This window comes from Triturus cristatus, chromosome 10 (genome assembly GCF_964204655.1).
Source record: "Triturus cristatus chromosome 10, aTriCri1.1, whole genome shotgun sequence".
NCBI classification, from domain to species: domain Eukaryota; kingdom Metazoa; phylum Chordata; class Amphibia; order Caudata; family Salamandridae; genus Triturus; species Triturus cristatus.
In genome coordinates, this window is record NC_140593.1 from 978,240,645 (window position 1) to 978,259,409 (window position 18,765).

Consider the following 18,765-nt stretch of genomic DNA (forward strand, 5'->3'; position numbering starts at 1 on the left):
TGTTCCCCCATACCTCTGCGCCGTACGTAACGGTTGGAATGCATTGTTGTCTGTAAATTTTGACAATAGCAGGCACTACCTCTATGTTTTTGGGTTTGGGTAGCCTGAGAATTGTATTAATGGAATTAATAAATTTCCTATTGCAATGGGCAATGTGATCATTCCACAAACCGTTAGATGCAAAAACCTGGCCCAGATACGGAAAAGTGCTGGTGCTAGACAATCTGGTAGAGTTAGATACAATAGAAAGGTTAAAATACTTCTTAGTCCCACATGACATTAAAAATGATTTCTTAAAATTAGTACACAGATCTAATGTTGCCATAAATTCCACAAAACCGTTGACCAAAGCTCTCAGGGCATTAGGGGTACGCCCCATTAGCACAGCATCATCTGCATAAAGCAGCGCGGGGATTTTATTCCCGTCGATGCTAGGGACGTCCTCAGTTAGGGGCAGTAGAGATTTAGATAGGTCATTGATGTATAAAATGAATAGGAGGGGGCCAAGACACAGCCCTGTCTGACCCCCCTACCAATTTCAATTGGCTTAGAGACCTCACCGTTCCTTCCAATGCGAACCCTGGCTTTCAGGTCTCTGTGTATATATGCTAAAAAGGAGACTAATGAGTCGTCAAGGCCGAGAATTAAAAGGGTTTTCCACAGCTGGGATCTGTTTACAAAATCAAAGGCTGAGGTAAGGTCCATGAATGCCAGATACATTGGTGTTTTCTTAGCTACGGTGTATTTACTGACAATCAGGTGAAGATTCAGGCATTGTTCAACAGTGCCGACCCTACTCCTAAAACCCAATTGAGACCGATGCAGGACCTTGTTATCCTCAGCCCATGAATTAATTCTGTTAAATAACACCCGTCCCAGGATTTTTAGGGTGTTATCAATCAATGAGATTGGCCTATAACAGCTCGGGTTGGATCGGTCTCCTTTCTTAAAAATTGGGACAATAGTGCTAACTGACCAAGTGTCTGGGATAGATGAGTTGGTGAGATTGTTAAAAACATTCGTAAGAAGTGGCGCCCAAAAATCAAGTTTACTTTTAATAAGGTCGATAGGGAGACCGTCTGGTCCGGGGGCTTTGCCCCCCAGGCTTTGAGTTATTGCTTCTTCGACCTCATATAGTTCAATCAATATCCCACCAGTGTATATGTATTCTTTTTTGGGATTATTGGAAATTGGGGCAGCATAAATCTTACTAAAATGATCTTCCCAAGATTCACTCATAATGTTACATGCAATTGGTGTGGGGATATTGCCCATAGATTTCATATCCTTAACTGCCTTCCAAAAATTCTTGCTGTTTTTTAACACATTAGCCTGCACAAGATTTGCCCAGTTGTTATTAGTAAGCTCTTCCTTTCTGCGTTTTATAACTTTTTTATAGTTTGCCCTGAGTGATGATATAACGGACGCCACTCTGGGTTTGCTTACAAGGGCCTTTCTTAATGCTCTATTAGCCGCAGAGCATTCAGCATTAGACCAACCAAGCTCATAATTCGTCTCCCTTATTGGTTTAGACAGTATATTTTTAATGCCAGAGCATAGCCCTGAAAAGGCGTTAACTACCTTTATATTATAAAGGCAGGGCGTTAAACAAATATCCACCAGATTTGAGTGGTGTTTAATAATTTTTTCAAATAAAGTGTTGTTGTCAATGTTGCGCCAAACTACTCTGAGTTTGTCATCTGATGCCACCAAATCACGTGCACCGAGCGCCAAATCATGCGCAGGGCGACGTGAAAAGCTTAGAGTAGTACTAATCGGATTATGGTCGCTTTGCATAGTTTGAATCACCTCTGCCTTTAACACATAACTTTCTAAAGAGGCGGTTACAAATATATAGTCAATAATAGAAGTGGAGCCTCTGCTTCTATAGGTAGGAATTGCACTACTGTCAGGGGGGGAGGGATCGGCAATCTGCAGAACATTCCGGAAATTATGGGAACTTAAAAGATTCACTAGTTGTTCCCCTCGTTGGCTCAGAGGAACTTGTGTGTCAAGTCGAATAGCAGAAAAAATGTCTTTGTGAATCTTAACATTAAAATCACCGCCCAAACATATACCCATAATTTGGTCATCGCACGTACTAGATTGTAATTGTAAAACAAAATTAAACAGAGATGAAAAGTTCATATTGGGCACAGTTTTAAAATCATCATTGTAAAAATTTATCAAATAAATTGAAACTCCCCTAGTATAAAGAACTGCATGAAATTTGTCACTGTTCGTAGGTATAATTCTGAAACGACCACCTGCCTTAATATTAATCCAAATTGACAGACCTCCAGCAGGTCTGCCTGATGTGGGGGTGGGGGACAAGATATTAAAACATTCAAACCCCTCCATATACAAATCCTGGGTTGCCCAAGTCTCCTGGAACATAACAACATCCTGCTGATAAATTAATGCTTGCCAATCTACTAAATTTAGCTTGGATGACAAACCAGCTATATTCCAATTTAAGATTTTAAGTGTCTGATTATTTTCCCTGGTGTCTAATATATCCAATATGGGAACATGGGGACTATCTTGGGTTGGTACTAGGATTGTAGCGTTAGTTCTTGGAGCATTCACTGACTGAGTACGCAGTCAATCTTGACAGTCCAAGCCCGACAACGGGGTAAATCTGTTATAAGTTGAAGTGTAATCATGTATATTACGGGGTGGCACTTCAAGTACAGGTTTATAGAAATAACCTAGAGGTAGGGCCCAGATATTAGTATCTTGACCCATCTGTTCCATCTGGGGTGTCAAAATAGTTTTAGCCACTGATTGTCGTCGAAAATTGATGATAATGCAGTCACCATCGATATCTTTGGGTGAAGTCCCCAACCAGCCTACTCGTCGTACCATAATTATGTTCCCGATCAATGAGGGCCTGAATCTCTTATGTTTGGTAAGCCAATCCACGCACTTACAGCGTAGTTGCTCCCAGGACTCAAACTGATCTTCTCTTAAGGGGGGAACACCTGCTAAAATTACGACGTATGGGCATGCCTCAGGGGGCAGGTTTAACACCTCCTTATTGCCCACAAGATTAGTTATTGGCTTTGGGTTAATATCGGCCTCTTGTATGATTATTGTTAAAAATGAATAACCGTTCAAAATGGTCCATGTAGATTATTGCTAGATCTGGAGCAAAGGCTGCTCCCATGGCTACACCTTTAGTCTGAACGTAGTAATCTCTTTGGAAGACAAAGAAGTTTTTCTTCATGGCAATCGTCAAAAGTGAGATTATAAACTCTGTTGGAACTCTCATTGGTGATGGTCGGGTATCAAGAACTTCACTCATCACTGACAAGGCAGGTATCTGGGGAATGCTGGTGTATAAGGACACGATGTCACAGGTCACAAGTAGCTGGCCACTGGGATCAAAGGGTAATTGGTCAACCAGGTTGATCGTCTGCATCGTATCCCTTAAATAAGCTTCCGTTTTCTCCGCCAGTGGTTTCAGAAAGAAATCCACATACTTGCATAATGGTTCCAGTAGGGAGCCACATCCTGACACAATGGGGCGTCCCGGTGGTTTGTGGAAATCTTTATGAATTTTAGGCAAAGTATATATGGTAGGCAATCGAGGATATTTCTGGTTGAGATAGTCAAACTCAAGTTTACTCAGAATGCCTTGTCCATAAGCTTCGGAGGTAACTTGCAGGATTTCCTCTGCGAGGTCATTAGTTGGATCAGATCGTAATTTAGAGTAACTCACCCCATCTTGGAGCTGTCTCAAAATCTCATCCTTGTATGCTGTTGTATCCTGGATGACGATGGCACCGCCTTTATCGGCAGTCTTTATAACAATATCTTTGTTGTTCTTCAATTTAGTTAAAGCCATCCTTTCCAATTTACTAGTGTTGGGGATGGTGTGTTTGTGAGTTGCCAATAATTTCGTCACGTCGGTTAATACAATGTTTTCATATGCCAAGATCTTGCTGGTCATTGCATTGGTGGGCGGGACAAAGGTGGAGGGGACCCTCAATCCTGTAATCGAGTGTGATAAATCAGACACAGAATGTTTAAAGAAGTATCTCAAGCGGATCTTCCTGAAGAAGGCATGTAATTCAACCCTTGTGTCAAAGTTATTTGGATGAGATGTGGGTATGAAAGAAAGCCCCTTAGATAGAATGCGTTCCTCATCTTCAGTCAGTGTATATGATGAAATATTCACCACTGGGTTGTCCTTTTCTACCATCTGTACACCTTTCGTCTTGTTGATATTTCTCCATGGTTCTCCGTCTGGAAACGCACCTGCTTCCCTGCAGATGCCCTGCCCCTCTCCTAGTTCGTTGTATTGGATTGGCGACCTCTCTGCGGTCCCCTCTGCCAGGTGCCTCGTCCTCTGGGGGGTCTCCATTGGCCCTCGTCTAAAAAAGAAGGGTAGTAGCCTTGTGGAGGATACCAATTGTCACGGTAACTCTGGTCAGAGCTGGTGGATGGTTGCTCGTTGTCACTTCCAGAGCTGAATGAAGAGTCTGAAAAAGTGGTAAAATTCCTTCTACCTCTATAGGAGCCTCTCCCCCTACCAGTGAATCTCCCTTGGGTATCCTGCTTATAATAATCCTCGTTTAGGTAGGGGTAAGTGTTCTTTTTCTCGTAGAAGCGAATATCCTTTGCAAGTTTATCCAACTTCTTGCTCTGAGTTGTGAGCTCAAAGTCTTTTAAGGATTTGGTCAAGTTAGCCAAGGCCTCCTTTGCATTAGTTAGGGTGGAATCCCCTGCAATCTCCTGTTTTAGGGAAGCAATTTCTCTGGATAGTGTTTGTACCTGCTCGGCTGCAGTTTCAACTCCCAGCACCATCCAGTGACGTGAGGCGTTATTAGCAACAAAACTAAAGCCTTCTTTAAATTTGGGTATGTCAACAAAAATAGCTGGTTCATTCTTAATCTGGAGTCCCACTGGTATCACATTAGCCTGAAGGTATTTGGTGAGTAAATGACCATGAAGGCGGGTGCGTATTAGCTTTTTTTCAAGACGTTCTAAACGTGCCACCTTATCATTCAGAGTAAAATCAATATTGGGAGTATCTGAAGATAGGAATTGGTTAGCAGGGTCCTGTAACAACCGATTAATATAATCCTCTGTGTAAGAAAGAGTCACACTCTCTGCCATCTTTTTTACGGTGATAAATCACCAAGAAAGACCTCGCAGGTATGCACCTGCTCTGAAGTAGTTAAAGAAAGGGTAAACCCATACGAAGTCACTGGGACCTGGGTAGAGAACAGTATGAAAGAAGTGGTCCCAGCATACAAATCATTCAAAACAAAACATTGAAAAACAGTTAACCAAAAAACTCAAAGAAGTTCAAATGCCATTTAATCACATTGAACAGTCATAAACGTTTTACTGAGGTCCATAATTAAGGCAACAATTTTGAAGTCATAAAAGTGCCCAGAAAAGGAGGAGTAGGGGGGTGAGTGATTGAGTGTGGGATTTGGAAGGAAGTGAACCCCTAGTATCTGTAGTAGACTTTTGCACTTACTATCATTCTTATGTGAGTTTAGAGTTTCTGTTTGTATCTTTTCCTTTAGTGAATTTGCAACTTGTATATATGCAACTCTAACCACTAGTATCTGTAGTAGACTTTTGTACTTACTACCATTCTTATGTGAATTTAGAGTTTTCCTGTTTGTATCTTTTATGTAACTCATGTACTCTGAAGTCCTTATGTAATGTAACTGGTCCTTTTATAAAGCGCTCTGACACCTTCGGGTAAAGTTCACACTATATAAAATCGCAATACATAAATAAATTCAATCAATGACGTTTGGGCCCATGCCGTAAATGCATTTGTGGGCAATGCAGCTTGCACTAAATAAGCAGCATCTGGCCATGAACAGCCAATGAAATGATTGTATAGCTGGGTAACATGGTCATGCAAGTGAAGATGCACTGGCTATCTGGCTGCTTCATTTTTGATTCATTTGAATTAATACACTTGAAATAAAAAGTGAATCGAACTTTGCAGCCCTCAAATGGCAAAATTGAAATAAAAAGTGAATTGGACTTTGCAGCCCTCAAATGGCAAAACACCCAAAAATTAACCTCATTTAACTTACATCATTTAAAGAGTTTATATGCATTTTTCTTGCAGCAGAGCAACACTTCCTCTCTCATTCAAGGCTCATACCTTTCTCCCTTGACCTTTGGTAATATATATTCAGGGCAGAATTTCTTAGATGTGTTACCTACATAGACTGGACAATCTGGTAGAAAGTTCTGGGAGTAATGAAGAAGAATTTGAAGGTCACGCTGACTGCTGATGGAAGTCAGTGTGTCTCTTAGGGGATGACAATATATTGGAAATTGACTGTCTAAGTCCCTGGCTTTGGTGTGAAGTGCATTATTTAGGGTCTTTGGGCCCGATTCACAGAACTAACTTAAGACAAAATTCTAAACTCACTACTTTTGGTATTCACAGAAGGCATTTAGTTGCAGTAAAGTTAGGATTTTGTCTTAAGTCTGTCTGAAATCTGTCTTAAGTCTGTCCTAAGTTTGCCTTAAGTCTGTCTTAAGTCTGTCTTAAGTCTGTCTTAAGTCTGTCCTAAGTTTGTCTTAAGTTTGTCTTAAGACTGTCTTAGGTCTGTCTTAAGTCTGTCTTAAGCATGACTTAAGTCTGTCCTAAGTTTGTCTTAAGTTTGTCTTAAGACTGTCTTAAGTCTGTCTTAAGTCTGTCTTAAGTCTGTCTTAAGTCAAACTTAAGATACAATCCTAACTTTACTACTACTAAAGGCCTTCTGCGAACACCAAAAGTAGTAGGACAGACTTAAGACAGACTTAAGACAGACTTAAGACAGACTTAAGACAAACTTAAGACAGACTTAAGACAGACTTAAGACAAACTTAAGACAAACTTAGGACAGACTTAAGACAGATTTAAGACAAAATCCTAACTTTGATACTACTAAATGCCTTCTGTGAATACCAAAAGTAGTAAGTGTAGGATTTTGTCTTAAGTTAGTTCTGTAAATCAAGTCCTTTGTTTATTTAAGAGGAAAGTAGTTTGCTCTTCCTGTTGTCAAATCTTACTATGGTACATGTTAATAGGGTAGTCTTGAATACAGGATTAGATGGCTATGCCCAGGAGAGTAAATTTGTGGCCTTATGTTATGACATAGATACTTGTAAAGTACACTGTCAAAAAAAGCTTCTTGGCGCAAAATCTGAAAAGTATTATAGTTAAAAGGAAAATGAGTTATTGATGTAACAAAGGGTTTTTAGCTGCTTCCTGAATACTGCCAGAGTCGGTTGAGACTGAAGGTTCAACTGAAGAAAATTCCAAAGCCTTGCAGCTGCAACTGAAAATCCTCTGTTGCCACAAAGTTCTCTGCAGGAGAAATTGATTTGCAGAATGTGGGGAGTGGGAGGAAGCATACCACGTACATTTTGAGGCTGGAAAGAGAGGAGTTTAGGATTACATTTTTCTATTACAATGGTTAGAGATTTTAAGCACTATATCACCACAGTGGAGCCTGTGCAAACGGCTGAGGACAGGATAACTGTTTTCCCATTTTTGGTACACAGTAAGCAGTCTGGAGTCACATTACCCACAGAGCCCTGCACTCCTCCTCACCCTCCTACCTAAGCAAGGCACTGAAAATTTCCAGAGCAAACAGGGGTTCCAGAAATGCCCAATACCTGCTACTGCAACCTCCCACCTTCAGCTGAGAACGCTACATGAATCCAGACTTTCTCTGGAATGGCCACTAAAATCTGGAACTTTTTGACTCCCTCACTCCGTCTAACCACCTGCCTAGCAACCTTCAAAAAGTACCTCAAGCGCCTCCTTTTTGACACACATCTTGGTTAATTTACCCTCAAACAGACTTATGTACTCACTCCACGGTGTTCTGACCTGCCTTCGTTATTTGACCCCACCATCTAAACTGATGCTGTAAATGTGTGTTTCCTCTGACTCATTGCTATAGCTGTTTCTTGCGGTTACTCCGGCACACATCCACTGAAGTAATCGTTTGAGTTTAAATACTAGTAATGTAACCTGCTGCAACCCTTATATCCCGCTTGTTGTAAAGCGCTTTGATGCCTTCTGGCCATGTGTGCGCTATATAAAATTGCAGATAAATAAAAATAATTAAATTCTACTCAAAACACCAACATTTCTGGGGATTACAAAAGGCAAATGTGCCTTCTCTGTACCAGCCACAAAGAAATGGAATGTCTAGACCTAACTATTTGAGAACCACCATAAATGTCATTCTTTTCAGGCAAGATTTTACCACCTGACTATTCTAACTACCCTTCCCTTTGTAATTTCTTTCTCTTCTGTTTTTTAGCAGTTTATCACCGCGCCAAGAAACCCTTCTTAGTTTACCTATGCTATACAAAAGGGAAAAATGCATAAATACATATAAAATGTGATGTGATATAAATCCAAACCTGTTATGCGGTTCGTTCATTAATTCCTTAAAAATACAGTTTCCAAAGACTCCACCTAGGCATTTATCCTCATGTTTTCGTAATCTTTGTTTTGGGTTTCATTTAAGTACAATACACCCAGAAAATGCTGTCCATTGTGTTGCAGTGGATAGTCCAAGCGCAGATGGTGTTCCGTGCCACAAATCTGGCTTAATCCAGTTACCAGTGAAGATTCCAAACAAGCTCTAGTCTAAGTTTAGAGGCTTTTCGTGCTGTTGTTAAAGGGTTCGTTTTATGGCATTTCCTAAGCTCTGACAAGCGCACATATCCTAGAGAGGAAAAAGGAAAGAGTCTGATCCTGCCATGTCTTTCCGTCTGCGTGTGATTCCACCTCAAATGCCCTTTGTTTACTTAAAATTAGACCTCAGGGGCGTTCTTGGGAAAGCGGGAGAGGACATTGTCCAGGAGTCTCTAGGGAGCTCACAGTTTAGCGAGCAGGAGCCTGAAACGCAGCGAGTCAGTCTGTCACCTGGCAGACTTTCCCTGGCAGTTTGTCGTGAGTGTTAGTGGAAACTTCTCAAGACGTGTGCCCCCCTGGGGGTTGGTGGGTGGAAGTTTCAAAGCGCCCGTTCCCATTTCTTTTCGGCCAGTGACGGAGTCTACCTCCAGACAACCTACCCCGGACAGTCATTACGGGGTTCCACGCCACTGGCTGTGACCTCACTGTCATTGTTCGCCCAAGGGCAGGATTTGAACAAGACACTGAGGCGGAAGTTGTGTTCTGCAGTGCAGACTTCCTCTCCATGGCGCCAGGGCCGTTTCTAGGTGTTTTGCCACCCTAGGCGAGAATTGAAAAATGCCGCCCCCTCCCTTTTACTACCATCACTCTCTCCCCCTGTCATCCAGGCTAGAGAGGCACACCCTCTACTGCCAAACCCTTCTATGTTACTCGCATTTACTATCAGGAAACATGATCACAGCAGTCAGTCCTGCAAATGGCCTAAACAAAAGGCCCGACCAGACCGTTACGGTAGCCATACACTCACAGAACTATGTACACAGATGCCCAATAGAGCCTTGTGTTTAAATACCACAGAGGCATCAGTGCACCTCGTTTTCAAAACCAGAAACAACAAAATTAGTAACTTGCACCATCTTCCAAGGCCAGACCTGGTGGTTTTGCCAACGCTTGTTTTTTTCTCTCACTGAGGCACCTGAAATAGTTATCATCTCCATTGCATCCATTTAATAGAGGCTGATCACAACAATTAAAAGATTTCCACGTCAGGGAGATTATACTTCATGATGCTCAAATCTGCGCTATTCAGATACTATGGCAAGACGTTAATAAAGTTTGGCATACAACACAGAATGAACTGCTTCTTGGCGCTGTGAATAGAAGTTATTGACAAGCTTGTGCATGTTACCACTATGAGAGTAATCCTGACCAGAATTTGAGCCGGTGCAAGGCAGTATGCACACTTCACCATAGTTGAGAAGTGGTTCCATGTTGTGGAACACCTTCAACCAGTCCTGGGTTTGCGGCCACCTGTGTGTTGCATTCTGGGATTTGTAGTCTTACTTTTAACAGGGTAAGCACTGGCTCAAAAATCCCAGAGTGGACATTGACGTTGGCCTAAACAGTCACTACCGGATGACGGTATCAGACATGGCACTAGACTAGTGGTTCAATTCTTTTTTTTTACGGAGTTTTATATAGAGCGATCTTGACCCGAAAGTATCTGGTATCAGAGCGCTTTACACGAACACAAGTTGCGTTACATCATGAGGACACATTCATTTTTGTTAGAGACGAACAGCCTATTATTATTACAACATGCGCAAAGTCATATTGAAGATGAAGCCAACTTAAGTGCAAATCTCTAATCATTCAGTTGTTAAGCCATTAACCAGTTACCAGTAACGAAATTCGTAAAGGTTATATGTGATACTTACAGGATAAGAGGCAACCGCCATGCAGTTACTCTGCTCAACCTTCCAAGAATGTCTTCATAAAGGTACCGAGCGGTAAAAAAAATATGATTTTTTTATGAGGGTCAAATGAGACAAAATTTGCCTTTTTATTGAAAAACATGAGCGACATTGGGGTCTAGCCCTCCATTTGTAAGTCTGTTGACATCCATTCTCGTTGTGCGTCTCATGTGTTGTGTTGACATTTGCCGGGAAGTGAGCACTGCCACTGCTATTGCAGCCTTGGGCAATTTTGCATCTTCGGGTGTGCATTATGCCAACAGGAATCATATGAAGGGTATTTGATTCTATGATGAGAAATAACTAAACACGGTCTGGAGGGTCTGTTCAGCTCTGTGCACGGTGTGCAGACTGCGCGCAGGTGGTCTGTGGCTGGTGCTGAAGACGCACAGCCCTGGAGTGGGGGTGCCTTGAAGTAGCAGAGGATGGCCCCCTTTCAAGTAGAGGGCTATCCGATACCATCCTGGGTTACGTTGCATATTATTTGTACAGCGCCTGTGACGTCATAAGGGCGCCTCAAAGCACTGAAATCAGTTCTCACTACACCCGTCTCTATGAGCTCTCAGTGTTTAGGAAAGCCGTGGTGAGCGGTTTAAAACAGTCTACATTCCCTGCACTGCCAGCCCCTTCTCTTGTACAGGCCGAGACTCTGCTTGTTTGGGATTCCAGCACCTTTCGCGCGCATTAGAAAGAGACGAAAGGCCCGGGGTGGGGATTTGGCACGAGTTGCCCTCTCTGGCTGGATCCGGCGAGAGACAGTCTGTGCCCCCTGAAGGGTCCTCAAAATCGAGGCCATTTCTATTAGGCAAGACTAGGCAGCTGCCTAGCTTTACGTTCGTAGGATCAAATAAAAAAACGAAAATCCCCCTTTTGCCGCCCTAGCTCTTTTGACGCCCTAGGCGGCCGCCTAGTCTTGCCTAATGGTAGAAACGGCCCTGCATGGCGCTGTCTTTCCTTTTACTAAAGAATTTTCGGGACACAACCTCAGTGGCTCCCTCTGAAGAAAGAATGGGTCATTGTATGTTTTTCTCTGATATGGCTATTTTGAAGCTTTTGGGAAATGATTCTCCAGTATTAAAAGGCAACATTGACGACACTGTATTAATAGGTGTTTGTGGTGTTGTCTTGCCAGCCACAGTCACGTTAGTACGAGATATCTCACTGGATCTCGAGTCAAGGGTCTAAAGTGAAAGTCAACACACATATAGTTATAGCGCATGTAATAACAAGCCAAAGACGTCACATGCTCAACAATTGCTAGTTGAGCTGAAGAGCAGTGGACATTAAGCGAGTGAGTGGATGGAAGTGCGTTCTTGGTGGGATTCCCGTCGTCCCTCCATGGCGTCGGTTACAAGGACTCCATTGAACTGATGGAGTCCCGCTTGCTGTATTTAGATGTGGGCTGACTGAACCGCCGTCCGCATCGACAGACTGTTTACCGCAGCGAAGTGGCACCCCTCTGTCGACACGGTGGACTCCGTTGCTGGTTAACAATACTACTTGGCCTTCAAACCGGCAGGTTTGCGTCGAGCCGATTTAGATTTCCCCATTGAGCTGGTGTTGTCCTAACAGCGGTTACCTGACAGAGTGGGTCCTCGGTGTAGTGGATACTGGTTAAGTACCACTTTTATAATGTGTCCGTACACATTTAGGTTGTGTTTGGTTTAAAAAATATATGTAGGTAATGTGTCATGCCCCTTTTTGTGCATATAGAATAGTACACATACAACATATACACACTATTGAATGTACACCCACATGCACCACAAACACAACACCCACAACCACCACAACAATAAAAAAAATAATTGCAAAACAGGTGAGTTCAATTTGAAATGATACGTTGTAAAATGTATAATAATGGAATACACTTAAGAATAAAATTGCATGTAAGAGCAATACAAAAATAAATGAGGCTAAAAGAAATGTAAACACATGATTCATAGTAAGACGTGTACAAACTTACCTTTGATCCCGCCAACAATGGAGTTGATTAGTGTTGTGGTCAAGTTGTAGCAGCAAAGAACAGACCTCGACAATGGGCTTCAAGATGGAAAACAAAGTGAGAAACAGTAAAAAAGATACATTTTTACCTCATTTAATTTGAATTTGCAAAATCAAGTATGAAGGTATCCCTGCCACAGTGCTCCCAATGGAAAGGCACTTCGTGATTAAGTTGGCAGTAATCCTGGCTGGGCTCCCTCCGACAGCCGCTTTTGCCTATGGCGCCATCGACTATGGAGGGAAATCCTGGTGGAGTCGTCGGCACTCCGACGGTTTTTCGTTCATGATCCGCCAACATCTAAATCGAGCTGGCAGACCACCAAGTAGACGGGTGGTGAAACCGTTGAAAAAAGTGACGCAGGACCAGACCTGCCAGGATCTAAATCAGGGCCTGTTTCAGCAAACTCCGTACTGGCTCTCCATTCAAGACAAACTCAATATATATTTGTCAAATCCCATAGGTCTTTGCATGATCGGAATTCAGGCTTCAGCTCACCCGAGCTACCAAGATTATTACTTGAAACCTTTGCTACAGGTTTGACCTTGGTCAGGTATAAACATCATCACCACATCTCTGTGGGTCTGAACTCAGTAACTTCTAGGCAAAGGAGATATACAAAATAATCATCTTGATCTTTTAATGACACATGGATTTAGCACCAATGCACCGAGGGGCAGATCTACAAGAAACTAACGCAGCGCGGAGCCGCAAGTCGTTTTGCTGCGCCATGCTGCGCCGTGTTGCGTTAGTTTCAAAGCACAGGGATGCAACATATTTACAACAATATGTCGCATCTCTGTGCTTCCCCCGTGTTGGCGCACAAACTGTTGCTATACGCCGGTGCAGGCACCCTTGCACGATGGTGCAAGGATGCCTGCTTTGGGAGATTGTATTTGTGCAGGAATGGGCACCTTCCTGCACAAAAACAATCAATTGAGGTGATTTCCACTTCCAATGTGTGCTGTAGAATGCAGCACGCATTGAAAGAGGAAAAAAACAAGGAGAAATGAAAACATTTCTCCTCGTTGCACCTCGCTAGGGTGGCGTAGCATTCTGACGCATTTCCAGATTTACGATTTCTCACCCACAGCAACACCCATGTCACTCCCCTAACACGCAAAGTGTTGTGTGAACAGGGTCGATATTTACAAGCACAGGTTAAGTCACGCAGGGTGACTTTACCTATGTTTGTAAATATCACTCAGCAGGTCGCTCCACCGGTGCGCCAAGCAACGTGATGCACCAGTGGCGCAAGGGGCTTGTAAATCTGCCCCCTGCCTTTTAAGTTTTGTTTTTCTTATTGACCCCTTCATGCCCCCTTTCCTAATTGGTGTACAGCAACTACATCGATGCACAGGTAGTTCTTAAAGTATGATGAAGCTACAGCATAGATTCAATTCGCCACCTTCATTTCATCAATGGTGCAATCCCAGCTGAGACACCAGTCTTCTGGTTCAGCCTGAATGAGTCCAAAACTAAACTGTCGATACGTTCGGCTGCACATACATTTTCCAGTGCCAAAAAACCCTGCACTGAATGTTGCCATGTTCAACGTTACCACAGAAAAAAACAAAAACTGTGGAAGTCTATCATAAAACTAGTGGATGGTGAATATGTAATTGATTTCGTCTACCGACTCCCTGAGTCTTTTTTGGAGAATTAACTCACTCTTGGCACAGGGCCACCTTTAAATGATAGCCAATGTTAACGTAGGCACTGGAATAGGAAAACAAGTTCAATTGTGTAAAAAATGGAGCTCCCCAATTCAAAATATGCGATTCACAACCCAACACTCCCCTTCTGGACTGATGTAATGGGTACTACTCCAAGGCCTGTCAGAGAAGCCTACAACCTGGGCAGATATCTTCACACTGCCCTGCCCTCAGAGCAACGTATATCCAACATCTCCTTTTTTGGCAACTACAAAATATAGACTGCAAGCCCTGGTACTGTCCAACGTAGATTATGGTAATGTCTATTACGTGGTTTTTCCAGAGAAAGAACACACATGCCTTCAATAGGTTCAAATTGCATCTGCTCGGTTCATTACCGGGAGCCCCTGACAGTGTGATTCTCGCCCATCCTCAGACAACTGCTCTGGCTTCTCATTAGGAAGCAAATCCTCTTTAAGGCTATGTTAATCCTGTATTGTCTGTTCAACAACGCATTTGCTTTCCATCCAACTTTCTCAGTATGAATTGACCAGCCTCTAAAGACCCAGAGGTCAGTTTGTACCTCAAATCCCAAACATCTCCTATTAAAGCCTTCGGAATAGAGACCCTTCAGTCCCCGCTGTCATTGAATGGAAGTAGCTTCCCAATGATACCTGGCTTCCACATCACAACTGCTCTTTCCAAAGCTACTGAAAACTTACCTTCTCAGGGGCATATTAACAAGGGCTTTATCTCCGCTTTTTTGGCTTTAAAAGCCAAAGAAGCGGAGATAAAAATATCGCCCTATCAACAACAGGGTGCTAACATGCAAAATCGCATGTTAGCACCCTTTTTCACTACGCTTTCCTTTGCATCTCTAATGAGATGCAAAGTGGGCGTTCCAGAGCAAAATAATAGGAGAAATGTCGCTAAGCGACATTTCTCCTATTATCAAGCTTCACGCTAACCCAGTTAGAGACAAATAAAACAGCGCTAACCACGGTTAACGCTGCTTTTTTACGTCTGCTAATTTTCAGATTTAGCCATGTAATCCAATGGGAGGTGGATTACATGGCTAAATCCACCATGGGCTATCAACAGGGATATCCCTATCCTTGTAGTTTTATCGCTGCATTACCAGCGATAACCTCCCAAAATGCCGCTATCGCTGGATTTTTTATCGCCTAGGCGGTTAGCGTTGTTAATAACACGATAACCAGGCAATATTAGCCAGCGATAGCAGGCGTTAAAAAAAGTAACGCTAAGCGCCCTTAGCGTTAATTTTCCCTGTTCCTTGTTAATATGCCCCAGAGTCTGCAAACCCTCTCCTCATTTGTATCCACATAGTTCACATAATGTTGGCTATAATTGTCAAGAAGTTTCAGTATATATTTGCTTTACAAAATAAATACAATACAATATTCTCCACAGGAGATGGTTTATTGTAAAATTTACAGTAATGTGCTTATTATTTGCGGCCATTGCATATGACTTCTTAGACTTAGACAATTATTTTTGTTCACAAACCATACCAATCCTCAGGCATGAATTTATTTTATACCACCACAATGGGATTACAACAGTTGTTTAATTCATGAAAGATGTAATTTACTATTCCAAATTAATATCGCCTAATGTACCATTCTCATACAAAGATTATTTGCATTACGTTAGAAAGAAACCAAAATGAAGCAGCCATTTAAATTAAAAAGTATCTGTATCTGTATCGGTTTTGTGAACACATACATACTATTTGTTGTATATGTTGCGGTGCAAAGTATTAATGAAGCAGTCCTATTTTAGTTATTTTAGTTTTATGTTCCAGCTCATCCATTATATACATATGTTATCCTTGTTTTTTCTTTGAACGAGTGCCTCAAATGTTGTTGAAGCATATCAGCCTCCAAGACTTATTTTAATGGGCCTTTCTTAGGACAGAAGCAAAAGGACCCCTAACATCCAGTATTATAGTAGACAGATGATAGTGGTATTGCTGGCTCCTGTTTGAGCTCCCTCTCCTTCAGCAATGCAACCAGTGCTACAGTCTCTGCCACCAGTCTGAGGTCACCAAATTCGCACCTATTGTGGCGGCAACATTTAATGGTATCCTGGGAGGATTTTGGGGAGTTCCTACTGTTTTGTTGTATTTTTTGTCAGTTGGGTGCAGTAGGTCAAGACACATCTTGGACCGGCAACTGAGAGCATTTCTGGTTTCTAGAATAGGCACAGTCATCCCTGCAAATGACAGTCCCACGGGAGCTGGTGATCTCCCCAACACTGTCCTTGCAGGCTTGCCTTGCAGAGCGCCAATGTCCACTCAATGTACTCCTTCGTTACCAGGTAGGTTGGGGAGGTTGACAGAGTTACAATAACCATCCTCCTCCACCTCAGACTAGGAGCTGGATGCCCTGCTGCAACTCCATGGATTAAGTCATTGCACCTTCTTCTCATGGGGATGGAGTAAGGTGTTTGGGGGTGCATTGCATTTAAAGAGTAGGGCATGTAACTTAAGTTTTACATGTCCTGGCGGTGAAAACCTCTTTAAGTTGTTTTTCACTGTTGTACGATTTGACTAATACTGGGTTACCTTATTTCATGTAATAAGTGCTAATTTTGGATTAGGATTAGGTAGTGATTATCTGTTTAAAATCAAATGAATTGTAATTTAAAATCCTTTTTGTTGGTAATGTCTGATTTTAGGTCACATGGAGACCAGGACCTTGATAACCGCATGGTTAAGCGTTGAGAAAGTCATCATTCGACAAAACACGTGTCGACTGTGTGCTCCACCTGAATTGTGAACAATTAAAGGACTTAAAAAGTGCTTTTCTTTGTATACTTATTGATGTATACTGCTGGACACAACTGATAAGGAACCATGAAGAACATGGACCTTGCTACTGATATATAGTGGTGGTGCTCTGGACACACTTTGCTTAGAACTAGGTGTAAATATGTGACATTCAGGGCCTCTCCTCACAACCTTCCTGGACCTGTGCAAGTTCAGGAGAAGGACTCTCATGTTGCCACAGAACTGCCTTGCTCCGTGAAGGACGGCCTTGCTGATGGAGAAGTAATATTGGACCTACTTGACTTCATCCCAGCCTACACAGAGTGACGCCAAAGGTCAGTTAGCTGACCACCTGTTTGAGCTGCAGGCTACAGAGACACAAAAAGCTTCAGAGGCTGCCCTGCAACTGCCCAGCTGACCTGCTTCAACTGGACCTGTAACACAAAGGCTGACAGCAAGTATTAATATTGGACCATCAAAACATAGAGTGTCCCTCTGGCTAATGCCTAACTTGTTGTACTTAACAAAGGTTTGGGCTTCGTACCAACAGCACATGTGAACAAGTTCAGGATGAGATGCAAGTTGGGAAAATTCTTTTGAAAAATTCATGTGAAAGTGTTTTTTTCAAAATGCTCCTGCCGAATAGATAGATAATGGATATACCAGCCTGCAGAAGAAATTCAACTTTACCCACCCCTGTCCACGATACCACCTGAAGTATGGTCCTTCGAGGAAGCAGTGATAAAGAAGTGGAACAAATTAATCCCAGAAGAGATGCCTATCAGAATGCCACCAGAGGCAAGAGGAATGCACTGGAGTCACTCAGTAAAGAATGACACGTTGTCATCAAACCCACTGTTAAAGGGGGTGAGATCGTCATCCACACCAAAGAAGATTACAGGGAGGCATGCCTCACCCTAATATAGGATGAAAGGAACTATGGGGTACTTTAGGAAGACCCCACTAAACGCCTACAAAACATCATCCAGAGCCTTGTGGAAGAAGCTTTTGACATTACTCGATCGCAAAGACAGCTGCGGCCACTGCAGGTAAGAGGGCAGGGGCGGTGAGGCAAGGGTTTAAATCCCTTAATCTAGGGCTTTGACATCTTATTATTTTAAGATGCTGTTACACCTAGATTTCTACTGACTAGCTTTCTTAAAGGCTATAGTACACTAATAGTGTTGACCACAACCACCTCCATATAGTGTGCATATCCCCAGACCTACATATAGGGTGCATATACCCATCAGAGGTGGACATCTCTGTGGTCCAGCTCAATCCAAAACAGGAGATGTCAGCACCACTGTCATTTCAGGGGTACCACCATTTATTTATCTTTATTTTTTTACATGAAACTTTTTTTCTGCCATTTGCCAATAACCCAGACAACCACATGCTAGTATTTTTTATATGTTTTGCTTTCATACTTTAGGGACTGATAAATGTGCCAAATCTTTGTTCAATGTTACGAACTCAACTTTATGGGTCATTCCGTCTAATTTTATTATTAGTTTTATGGTCCATACACGTGTATTTGGAATTGCTATGATATGTGCGGGGACCTGAGAACTTCATTTTACAGAGTTCCCGGTCCTTCAATGTCACGTTAATGAGTGCTGATGCGGCCACGCATTGAACTTAGTTGCACACATGCAAATTAAAGGAGTTTTGTCTCTCCTGTGTCACCTGTCAAGCCAGTAGCAAGACAAGGGTGCAACCAAAGGCTCCCTTTGAGAGGGCATGAATTGACATTGTTGGCCCACTTGACCCACAGACTGCATCTCGAAACGGATTCATTCTAGTGGTAGTGGACCATGCCACTTGGTGCCCAGAGGAAATTCCTCTCAGGACTGCCACTGCCCCTGCAAGGGTGGAGGTCTATTGTGTACTTGGGCCTCCTTGTAGGTGGAAGCCAAGTCCAACCACTCCGACCC